The 11,707-nt window shown below is 40.1% G+C and overlaps 2 long non-coding RNA genes across 2 annotated transcripts; one reads left to right on the forward strand and one right to left on the reverse strand.

Annotated features, from left to right (window-relative positions):
• Positions 1 to 936: 936 nt before the first annotated feature.
• On the forward strand, positions 937 to 6,059 carry LOC122986003. Its single transcript, XR_006404218.1, has 3 exons — positions 937 to 1,414; positions 3,046 to 3,199; positions 4,300 to 6,059. It is a non-coding gene; the product is annotated as an uncharacterized LOC122986003 (long non-coding RNA).
• Positions 6,060 to 7,143: 1,084 nt separating this feature from the next.
• On the reverse strand, positions 7,144 to 8,112 carry LOC122986319. Its single transcript, XR_006404286.1, has 3 exons — positions 8,020 to 8,112; positions 7,573 to 7,660; positions 7,144 to 7,438 (listed from the first exon to the last, which is right to left on the reverse strand). It is a non-coding gene; the product is annotated as an uncharacterized LOC122986319 (long non-coding RNA).
• Positions 8,113 to 11,707: the final 3,595 nt, after the last annotated feature.

The raw sequence follows: 11,707 nt of genomic DNA on the forward strand, positions 1-11,707 counted from the left end.
GAATAATAATAATAATAATAATAATAATAATAATAATCTGAATATCATTTTTGACTCTCTGTGATTTTAAGATATTGAATCATAAATTCAAAATGGCGGAGGATGGAGGAAACATACCAAGTAGCTCAGGAATATCTGTTAAATACTTTTATTCTTAGAGAAAAAAACAGGTAAAAATATATATTTTTCAACTAAATAAGATGTTAGAAATACTTCTATCAAGTTTTTAATAATATTTTTCTTGTAAATTTTTTTCTGTGACTGAAAATACATCTGTCCGCTCCAGTGGACGTTATGCACCAAAGAGTATATTCTGTCTATTGGGCCTATGACATGTTTTTCAAATGTCCTCTCTATTGTTGTTATTTAATGTTCCTATGTGTATTCATACCATTTGCTCTTAGTAGTAAAATAATATATATATAAAAACATATGGGTTTTTTTCCTATATTGATTTTCATGAATCACTTTTTACTCCATTGATGCATGGTGTCGACTACAGTGGAAACATTTCTAAAAAAGTTATTGACATGATTTTTCACTTGTTTAAGAGTAAAAATAAACAATAAAAAAATATTACTCTGTGATTTCATAATTCATGCATTAAAGGGATATTGATTCATATAAAACATTGCAGTGAAAGTATTGGGACTTTTAACAGCTTCCAAAGATTATGGAAGTCACTTCACATATAATAATTATATAATAGTCAAATGTATTTTTTGGCTCAAGCTCAAGCAGAAAGACAATAACCGCTGTAACTCTGTCGTCTCTCTGATGCTCCAAATCACTGCTTTCACCAGATGGAGAGCCATGATTGGCTGTTTGTGTACCCATATAAATGGATGTTACTGGGTCACCATCTTGTTCATTTGTGGTGCCTTTCCTGGTTGAAAAAAATGACAGTTGTGCCGTTTCAGTGGTTTGTTGCAGCAGCTTTATTAGAGCGCGGGGACCCTCAGCATGAACTCAATTCAACAAGTCAAATCCTATTTTACAGTAAATTGCTCTGAACGGGAATACAGAGAGGAGATTACATCTCTGCACAGGAAGAACCTGATGTTTACCCCTTATTTTTTTCCATCTGAAACATGCTAATTAATACTAATTAATCAACAACATTAACAACATCATGTCTCTGATTGTCTCCTTTTTGGATTCTTTGCCTCCCCGCAGAGCGTCCTTTTCATACCTCCACCCGCCCCTGTTCTTCTGATCAACACCCCATGTATCTCAGTGTTTATTCTTTCTCCTGTCATGTCTATATCTACTCATTTTCAGCTGCATGTGAAGTCCTTGAACACAGCAGAGCCAACCAGAGCTTTGTAAACAGGATGAAGAATGTGGAGCCAGAGCCAGAGAAATTGCTTCAAAAACAAGCGTGGACTAGATCAACGTAGCTGAACAGGTTGTTGTAAGTTGACTTCAGTTTTACAGTTTTTTGGCGGACATCAGGCTGAATCGGTGTTTGCCGGGGCCACCATCTTGATAGTGAAGCTTTTAGCATCTGTGACTTCAGTGTATCAGCTGCCACGCACTCATCTTACAGGTCTTCCAGACAGGTTAAGCTTCTCCGTGACCCTCTTAAGCTGTTTTCAGACCAAAGTGAAAGGCACTAAACGGGCAAAAAAAACCAACTACCCTCACAGACCTCAAACCACTTAACAGTATATATAATTGATGGCAACATCAGATGGGACCCTGAAATCTTGTTTTTTTTTTTAAATCATTAAAAGCTTCTGCATCGTCAAGTATCCATAGATTATGGCGGCTCTCCCTTTAAAATGTACGATTGCAAATTATATCAATGCATTTAGCAAAAAAGAGAGTGAAGGTCAAGGTACAAAAGTTAAAAAGCATTTATTTTAGTTTTGGAAGGTAACTAACTACATTCACTCAAGTACAGTCATTTTCTATCTATTGAGTATTTCTATTAATCATCTCACGACCCCTCAGATTTATCTGCTGACCCTTTGGAGGGGCCCGACCCCTAGGTTGGGAACCACTGGACTAAACTAGCTAAGTGTATATAAAGTAGTGTAAACTAGCTCCACCTCCAGCAGCTACAACAGTAACATGCTGCTCTAACACTGATGCTTCACTATTAATAATCTAATGACGTCATATATAATAATATATCAGTCAGAGGGACCAAACCACTACTTTTACTGCAATACTTTAACTACATCAAGCTCATAATACTTATGTACTTTTACTGCAATACTTTAACTACATCAAGCTCATAATACTTATGTACTTTTACTATAGTAGGATTTTTCATGCAGGACTTTTACTTGTAATGGAGTACGAATACACTGCTCTCTGTTTTGGGGGATTTCTTTGTATTACTTTTTCTCCATGACAGTAGTGTGCGTTGGTAGCTCAGTAATATAAAACAGTAACAGACTCATTTTGGATTTATGCCTGTTTAATATGCAGATGATAGCAGCTTTATGAGTCTCTTCATCGGAGATAAAGATTTAAATTTAAAACCTCACATGGGAGTTTCACATAGAACAACGGCTGTAAACACAAAATGCAGATCAGAAACTCATATCTGCTGTGTGTGTGTGTGTGTGTTTGTGTGTGTGTTTATCAGATTGTGTCCTTATTTGCCTCCATTATTTCCACCTACTCTGCTGACCTGGTTACAAGTGTCAGTCCTTCCCTGCTCAAGAGTCTTTGAACAAGAACTGAAAGCTCTGCTATCCCCATAAAATGAATATTTATGTTTATTTTATTTATGTTATTTTTTATTTAATGTAATTCTGTTCATCTTGTCTTGAGTTCTTTGGAGAGATCTTTAAGTTTTTAGCCTCCTACGTCTGCTGGAAGCTGAGGTCTACTTTAAATTCATGCATTGCTGAGTATACGTACATTAAAGTGTGTTTACTGGTACTGTATATATACTGTATTTATCTAATGTGCAAACTAACTTTTTGACATATCGATTCTGAATTTTTGAAACGGTTTAAATACTCATTTTCCAAAGTATCAGTACTTGAGTACCAGCTGCACTTTCTTGCTCTCTCTTCTCTCCGACAGCGAGTTGAGACACCGCTGCTGCTGTGCCCACATCGGTTGTTATGGCGTATGGTGGTATGGCTCATTAAAGACAGCAAGTGCAGAGCCTCCACCACTAGTTTTGGCTGACAAAGAAAACAGCAGGAGTTCTGTTTGGAAATACTTCACATTTGAGGTAAATGAACACAAAAAAGGCAAAGGATAGAAGCAGTCCCAGCATTATGGGCGTCACCACTGTTTTAATGCATGGGTATACCGCCATAGTGAAAGGGTTCATTAGGCTCAGGGAAAAAAGATAAAATAAAATTCACAGGTAGGAAAAAAAAAACTTTCCTTGTTTGTAAGTTTTTTTGTACGATTGTGGTGTCTGGATTTAGAGTGAAATGAGACATCTCCTCATGTTTAGTATCTCTGCTGGTCCTCAGCAGAAACCGAAAGTATGGTTTGTTTTGTTGTCAGCAACAGTTTCTATGCTATTTGTCACTTTTATTTTCACTCTTTTTTAATCCTTCTGTCACCTCGTTCTGTTTCTAATAAGTTTGTTTAACCCTCTGAGCTTCAGTTTGCAGCACTAACTAACTGATATTTGGAGTTTTTAACCATCTAGCGGCTGTTTGTCGGCGTGTGATGCCAGAGCGGGAAGTTCGAAAGTGGCTAGCTGAGGTTAGCATGCTAGCCAGCTAACGATCAAAACATTACATTAAAACGTTAAAACAGAATCATGCTTGACTTAAAACTGTTAAAGGAAAAAGTGTCTGCGTAAAAAGAAACTACCATAAAAATACTATTTATTAATATTGTTTTCCACTTTCACTGAGTTACATTTTTTAACCATCTGAATATTTGCAGAATTTTAACCCTTTAAAAACCAGCGATGATACCACTGGTTTTTATAACACAAAACTGAAATATTTTCAATATACTAAAGACCAGGAGGAAGTTGTTTTTTTTATTATTATAATAACCTGTGTTGGAAATGTCAATGATTAGCAACAACATTGATTTTTATGCATTAGTATTTTTATGCAGTATTAGATAAAAATAAAGAATCTCACCTGTTAACTTAAAATCTGTGTAAAATGTCCATTACTGCTTTTTTTAATTACCCTTTAAAGTTTTTACCCTCTAATAGCCTATTAGCTTATTTTGCACTACAAATAAAGCTGTGTGTGTGCGTGTGTGCGTGTGTGTGTGTGTGTGTGTGTGTGTTGTAATGACCCCTTGTTGTCATCTCTGGTTCACTGTGTGATTCACCTGTCTGCTCTGTCTCTGCAGGTGATCGTTAGCGCGTCCTGGAACACCTGAGGCCCCGCAGTGTTTCCAGGTTATTTAATCTTGGTTGCAGCAGACAGCTCTGTCTCTCTGACAGCTCTCCTCCCCTTCTCCCTAAAGGCACCTGTTTGTTTGGGTTATGTTGCTTTAGTTCCTTGTTTTTGCTTTCACACACCCTACAACACACACACACACACACACACACACACTGCACTCAAGCGACTGACACTACTGGTTTCCATACCTCATATTGTAAATATTTAATCCTTTAATTTGGCTTACTTTGTATAATAAACTTGTGTGTCTCCCTATTCGTTGTGGCCAATGAGCCGAGTCATAAAGTGTGTGTGTGTGTGTGTGTGTGTGTGAGTGAGTGTGAGAGAGAGACAGAGAGTTCAGTTCTGTTCACGTGCATGTGCATAAGGAGCTGCAGTATGACGATGTGTGGTCTTTGCAGATTTACCAATTTTCTTCTTTTAGCCAGTGCAGAACCAGCACAGCCTCCTCCTTTTGCTGGTGGTGCTGTCTGGGTCCACACTTCCCACTGGGTTGTCCCGAGTGCTGCAGATCCGCCACCACTGCAGCGGCGGCTGGTGTGCGGGGGATGTTCTATCTCCGTAGCATCTGCAGGGACACCGGTATTTTACCTGGCTCCTCCGTGAACAGCCTCCAATGGAAGATCTTGGCCTTGTTCCAGGAAGGATCCATTGAAGGCAGAGGTGTCCAGGATGTTGTAGAAAGGAACCAATGGCCACCAACAGATGCTTCTCCTACAGCTGTAGGTGTCGACAATCAGCAAAAGGAAAAAAATAAAAAGACCAAAGAATAAATGAATACGTTATCCATGTTGTCGACAGCTCTTTGCAGCAGTTGTAGTCAGTAATTATCGTTGGCTGCTGGTGCTTTGCATTACTCACAGCTGGCTTGCGGTGCTTGGCGCTGAGGAGCAGCACATTCTTCCCCTGTTTCGGTATGTAGGACACGCTGTGTGTGTCTTGGTGAAGACAAAGAGGGATGATCGGAGCTCTCTCTGCTTCTTCTGCAGCAGTTGTGGGGGAAGATCTGGCTTGTTCTTCTGAATTGGTCCGACCACGGCCACTTTCCCTCTAAGAAGCTCCTCCACCAGTGCATAACTGGTGAAAAAATTGTCACGGTATTCCCCTGGAGACCCTCCGTCATGTCCAGGACGACCCTCTTTTCCTGGTTCACCTCTGGGAGACCATCAGCAGATTTTCACGTGTAGATTTGCATTTTCCATGCATGCAATGTTATATCACAGGTGACCCAAATCTTTATCACATATTTTGCAGGTTTCCATTTCTGAGCTGCTCATCCACAGACGCTCTGGCCCAGGTTGAACAGAAGGGGAAAACGATGCGCGCATTTCTCCCAGATGGTCCAAAAAGGCAGCCAGCTTGTCGTGCCTATGATGCGTAGGTCGTGTCAGCCTGTCATCAAACCACAAGTTTGAGCTTACAAGACCAAATGTACGGTGGGACATGGTGGCCCAGAAAATGGCCTGTCTGGTGTTGTCATCCCACAAGCTGCAGGTCGACTCATTACGTGACCTGCATACATCAGCCAGAATCAGCAGCCCCGATAAATGCCTGCAGGGTCAGCGGCATCTAAGTCTTTCCGATCTGTGACGGGACGTCTCCCCTGCAGGTTTGTCATTGTCACAAACCGGCTCAATGCATGTGACAAAGAAGGGAAGCCAGTCAAGGTAAAGTCAAGTCAAATTTATTTATATAGCACATATCATACTCCAGGCGTAAACTCAATGTGCTTAAAAACAATTAAAGATCATACATGACAAAAATATATAACATTACATATATAAAACAAATGAGATAAAACTTAAAATAGATTTTACATATATATATATAAACATAAAAGACAGCACATAAAATTAGAAGGCGAGAAGGTATTACAATAAGAGAGTAGGGTAAGAAGGTATTATTGTTAAAAGAAATAATAATACTATTTCTAAAAAGAAGGTTTTTACCCATGAACCTAACTAAACGCTTGCGAAAAAAGATGTTTTTAGTTTGCTTTTAAAGGAAGACACTGTTGTAACAGACCCGAGTTCATGAGTAGGACTATAATGACTGAAGGCACCATGAGCTGATTCAGTATTTATTCTTGGTGAGGAGACCTTTATTTGATGATCTCAAGGGTCTGTCTGGTGTGTGTTCAGAGAGCATGTCAACAACGTAGGAGGGAGCGAGGCCGTTCATAGCTTTACAAACAATAAGAAGTATTTTAAAATCAATTCTTTGCTTTACTGGGAGCCAGTGAAGAGAAATTAAAGTGCCAAATATTGGTTTTATTCGAAAATAAAGCAACATAACTGCACATAACACACTTGCGTCTTTTCCAAGTGAGGAGAGAGGAAGCAAGAGACATGAGACGGGCTTTCCTCTGAAGCGTCATGTGAAGCGACGTCCGTTTCTGATGACGGCGTCACAGCTGGATCTGCTGCATTAATGCAATGAAATACAGTGGAAAACGCTTATAGTGATTTTTCTTTTGATTTCTTTATTACTCGTGCAGATTAATTGACATTTGTATATTAAAGCCATCGGACTGATTAGAGCTGTGGGGGAGGACAAACACGTTACTAGAGAGAGAGGGGAGGACATTTCTCTTTGTTTGAAAGTAAACTTGGTTAAAAGTAAAGTGAGGCTTTGCTGTCGGCTCCCCGACTCATTTTAAAAAAGACGAGAGAGAGAGAGAGAGAGAAGCAGTGGTCGAGCGAGCTAGAGAGTTGATGAGGAGAGGGGAGCAATGGTAGCGAGAAAGCCGGTGAATGCGAGGAATAAAAATATATTTTCTAACTGTTTCACGGCAGCTCCACACAAATGATCTACAAGTATGTCAAACATAACCACTGTGATTTCCACATGGACCATGCTCCAGCAGGAGCAGGAGCACACGGGACGCAGGAGAGCACCCCTGAGGCGTGCAGCTCTACTTTTACTAGAGGTAATAATCACACAAATATCTTGCATTAATAATATTTGAACTAACACATCACAAATACAGCAAATTGTTATGTTATGTAACTCTTTGAAGAAGGCCATTAAAGCCCCCCCCTGGAGGTGCGTTGTTTTTTTTTCCCCGTCGGTGGATGTTTGAGCTCCTGGAAGATATCAAACAAAGGATTTATCAGTGGAATGTAGACACACTGAAACCACCGGGCTGTGATGCATTATGTAAAACAACAAATGCTTTATATGGAAGTGAACTGAGCTCATTATAAATACTCATTGTCACCTTGTATTTCCTCTTGAGATTGTCCCATTTTTTGGACACTTGTGTGGGGGTTAGCTTTCCCTCCATCTTCATCATCTTAATGATTTCCCTGTGGAGTACAAACCACATCACCTTATTGCAACCCTGGCATGGTTCCACACACAACATATTTATGTTCAATACTAATAAAGGGGTATCTTATTACAGGAAAGTAAAAGTGGCAGAACATATTCAACTGTCTGTTATTAGCAAGGATTATTATCATATGCATTCGACTCATGAGGGTCTCACATGCAAAGTGAAGGGCCTAAGTGTGATCACTTACAGTAAGCAAGGTACACAATATTCACAGCAAACATTATATTTAGTGGGTACATGGACGATGGTGATAGTGTGATGTTGCATGAAGGTGCTTGTGCTGGTGAGCAAAATAGCACGAAGAAAACAGATGTGAAACAGTAAACTCACCACCAGGCCTTCTTGGCAGTGTGCCTCAGTGTCATTTTGTGACCTTAATCTGATAAGTTTTTGTGTCACTTCATCTTTCCGTTAAATGAGACATATTCCAGACCTGTCAGTACAGGGAAACCTACTTTACAAGCAATGACACACATTATTTCACTCACATAACATGCAGAACAAAGCATGATAGGCATACATCTATGGTTTATCAGGCTCGTTTGCTCCTTGAAGAGAACAGCTGCAAATACGATGTGGCAGCCATGTGGATGCTTGTAATTTTGTCTGTAACACTTGATGTGCAATAAATGACGGAATGCTGTTCAATAATGATTGAGGATGTTACACACATTAGTGGGTGCTGTTAGTGTGATTTATAATATAAAACGGGTTGTGGATTGAATAAACTAGTTGACACATAACAATGTTTAGTATCCCCGTCTTCTTGTATTATAATTTCATTGCTTTTTGAAGTCGTTAACATAAGCACGTCTGAATTACAGCGATTGGTTGCAAAGAAGAAATTAACAAGCATTTATACTTATACTGTTTTTCCGCCATCTCGTTCAAATGTACCAGATGTAGGGGCGGAGTTTTTATATGCTATGGTGTTCAGCTAAAAGTCTTCCGGGAAGTCTGCCTTCGTGCTTCCTCGCTCCTCGCTCCTCCGAGCAAAATAAGAGACTTGGGGTGGCTGTCAAAATGGCGCATCGGGAACAACTTCCGGTTCAGGCGAGGAGCAAGGAGACATAAAATAAGAGACTTGAGACGTACCCAATGGGATCAGACTAGTGTTTATAGCCTTGGTGGAGGCCTACCCAGGTGTCTCAGCATTACCGTAATAACCCTCCCTGACTGCCAGCTCCTGCAGGAAGCGGCCAGTCAAACCACTGCCGGCAGAAAAGGAGGGGTCACAACAGTCATATCCACAAGAAGTTGGATGATCTCTTCTGTCGTGAGGAGATTGAAGCAGGACTTCACAGTGCTGATATGAGCGGTGGCGTACCGTGTGAGTCCTGGGATCACACCGGTGGCTGGAATGTAGCACAGCGTCTCAGCTTGAGTGAGAGTCCAGACAATTTGCCCATTCTTTGATTTCCATTCGTGATCGGAAGGACCCGCTGTCTCTTCTGTTTACTCTCCACACACAATGGAGTCATCAGATGAATCAGAGGAATCAGACTTCATTATCTGTCTTTGTGTCCTCAGTTTCAGAGGCTTCCTCATCCAAGTCTTGTTCGCCATCAATAAGCTGCGTGATTCTCTCCAAAGCTTCTCGCGCTGTGAAACGTCTCTTCATCTTGCCAGGTATGAGATGACCAGCCCCCCCGAGTTGCATATAGGTTTTGGCTGCAAGCGGAGCTGCATAAACTCACTGATGGTCTCAAATCTACTAAACCAAACAAAGGCAGATTTAGTTTGGTTTTCCCCACAGCTGCATCTTTGCGGCGTTGCAAGATACTCGATGTTTTTATTGTCTTGAAGGATTGTTTGTGTGGTTGTGTATGGGCCTCTGTGTAGGTGCGAGTGCACATGATAAATTATTGAGGGCCTTGAACTTAGGTGTGTCAAAACTCACGTTATATCTCTGTACATCAAAGACACGAGATCAGAGCGAATGAAGAAGAAAATTGCCATGAGAACCACTTGCTCTCGGCTTATATGGTCATGCAATCCCATAAACTTCCATGTAGGAACACAAGTACACTTGTACAAAGATGCGTGCACACACATATTTTCAAAGCTCAATAGCCTATACTGTAATTCATATACAGAAATGTTCTGCACCCAGGAGGTATAAAATATAGAGTTTGAAGGCGTGCACATGCATTTGTGGAAGGGTGTTACCTGAGGAGCCAGATGGTTTGTTACACAGAACCATCTGAGAAGTCGTCACTGGAAACTTTGGAAAAGAGCTTTCAAAAACTACTTGGCAGGTGAACCATCTGTCTATCGCCGTCCACCATGAGCCAACTTCAACCAAAGAGATCAAAGATCCAAGTGGAGGCCCACCATGTATGTATGGAAATGTCATTATGTTATATTATAATATACATTGTTGCTACATGAAGGGTTTTTGTCTTGTACAAGTTGTGCAATAGTGCATGGCAGCGGAGACAAAACTGTAATAAAGAGTAACTTAAAGGACAGATTCACAATTTATAGAGTATAATAAATACGTTTTTCTTAAAACAACAGTCAGGATCCCAAATAAACATTGAAATAATTATTTTTTTGCCATAATAATTCCTCCTGTTCATGCTGACCATTAGAAGATGCCTTCATGAAGAGGGAATTTGATGCTATAAAGACTGTAAATGTGGCAGATATCTACTTGATATGACTAACTCAGACTGATGAAGCCTCATATAAGCTTCAGTTCAATCAGGAGAGACAATTGAATGAAGCAATAAGAATTGTTCATTATACCGATGATACTGATGATTAAATCTTATCAAAAGTCTTTGGCGCTTAGACTCTACGGGGAGATTTTGTAATCGAGAGACATCAGTCCTCAGCAGCAGCAGCAGCAAGATAAATCCCCACCACCACCACCACCACCACCACCACCCCATGGAGTCCAGACACTGATGGTGGTGGCTGATGACATCTGCTGAGACTGATAAGGCTGATGAGGTTGATGAAGTGATCCACCGATGAATCTGCAGAGACTGGGCGGTGATGGGGAGGTGGTAATGGCAGCATGACAACACTGGCGCAGAGAGGGAGATGTTTAAAAAGACAGCTGCATGGCGATAGGCTGACAATGAAGGTGTGTCACTGTGTTATTGGTTAGATGTGAACAGCTGACGTCTCAATCAATGGGCAAAGACAGTAAGGAAGATATGAGTGAGCATGCATGAGGGATGGGAATAAGATTGTCTTCCTGACTGAACTTTCACTAAAGCTCCATATAAACTTTTAAATGTATTTTTGCACTAAATGACTGTCTGGACACAATGTAGATTTTGGCCTCCATCACTGAAATTGAAAGCACATTTGAAGGGGATCTTTTAACAGCCAGTATGAACAGGAGCAATGATTACAGCCTGTTTCTTGACTTGAAAAATTGTGAGTCTATCTTCTTTTCATCTTTATGTTCACCTGCTCTGGTTGAAAGTTTCTAATCTGTCAGACCCACAAACAACATCGAATCTGAGTTCTACACCAGCAAATCATTAATAACTCAATACATATTTGGTTTATCAGTTATCAGACTTGTGAGAACTGATGTAAGGATTTGAGCCTCTAAATACTGTGTGTGACTACTGATGATAGAATCTGCCTTTAGCTGTGGGTTTTTTTTTTTTTAATGCTTTTTAGTTGCTCATCTTATGATGTTGGACTATGTTTCGATCAAATGATTTAGAAATGAAATCTGGATTACTAAACTACTAAAGTGGCTTTAAATGTAACTTTTGCTCTTTTTTCTTTATTTTTCTGCCTTTTGAGACAGTTTACATACTTTAAGTTTCTGTTCTTTAACTGTCTTTGTTGTAACGTCTAATGTAAAAGTGTCTTCATCCCTGCAGATGGTCAGTAGGGAGTCATTTAACACTCTGACTGCAGATGATAATATTTCAGTCTGGGCTAATTCTGGTACATCTGTATTTTAATTAATGCTGATTGCTATTTGGATGAAACTAAAACCTCCCACACATTAAGAACAGGAATCTTGATGTGCCGTTGCTAAGAT

This window comes from Thunnus albacares, chromosome 7 (assembly GCF_914725855.1).
Source record: "Thunnus albacares chromosome 7, fThuAlb1.1, whole genome shotgun sequence".
In the NCBI taxonomy this organism is placed as follows: Eukaryota; Metazoa; Chordata; class Actinopteri; order Scombriformes; family Scombridae; genus Thunnus; species Thunnus albacares.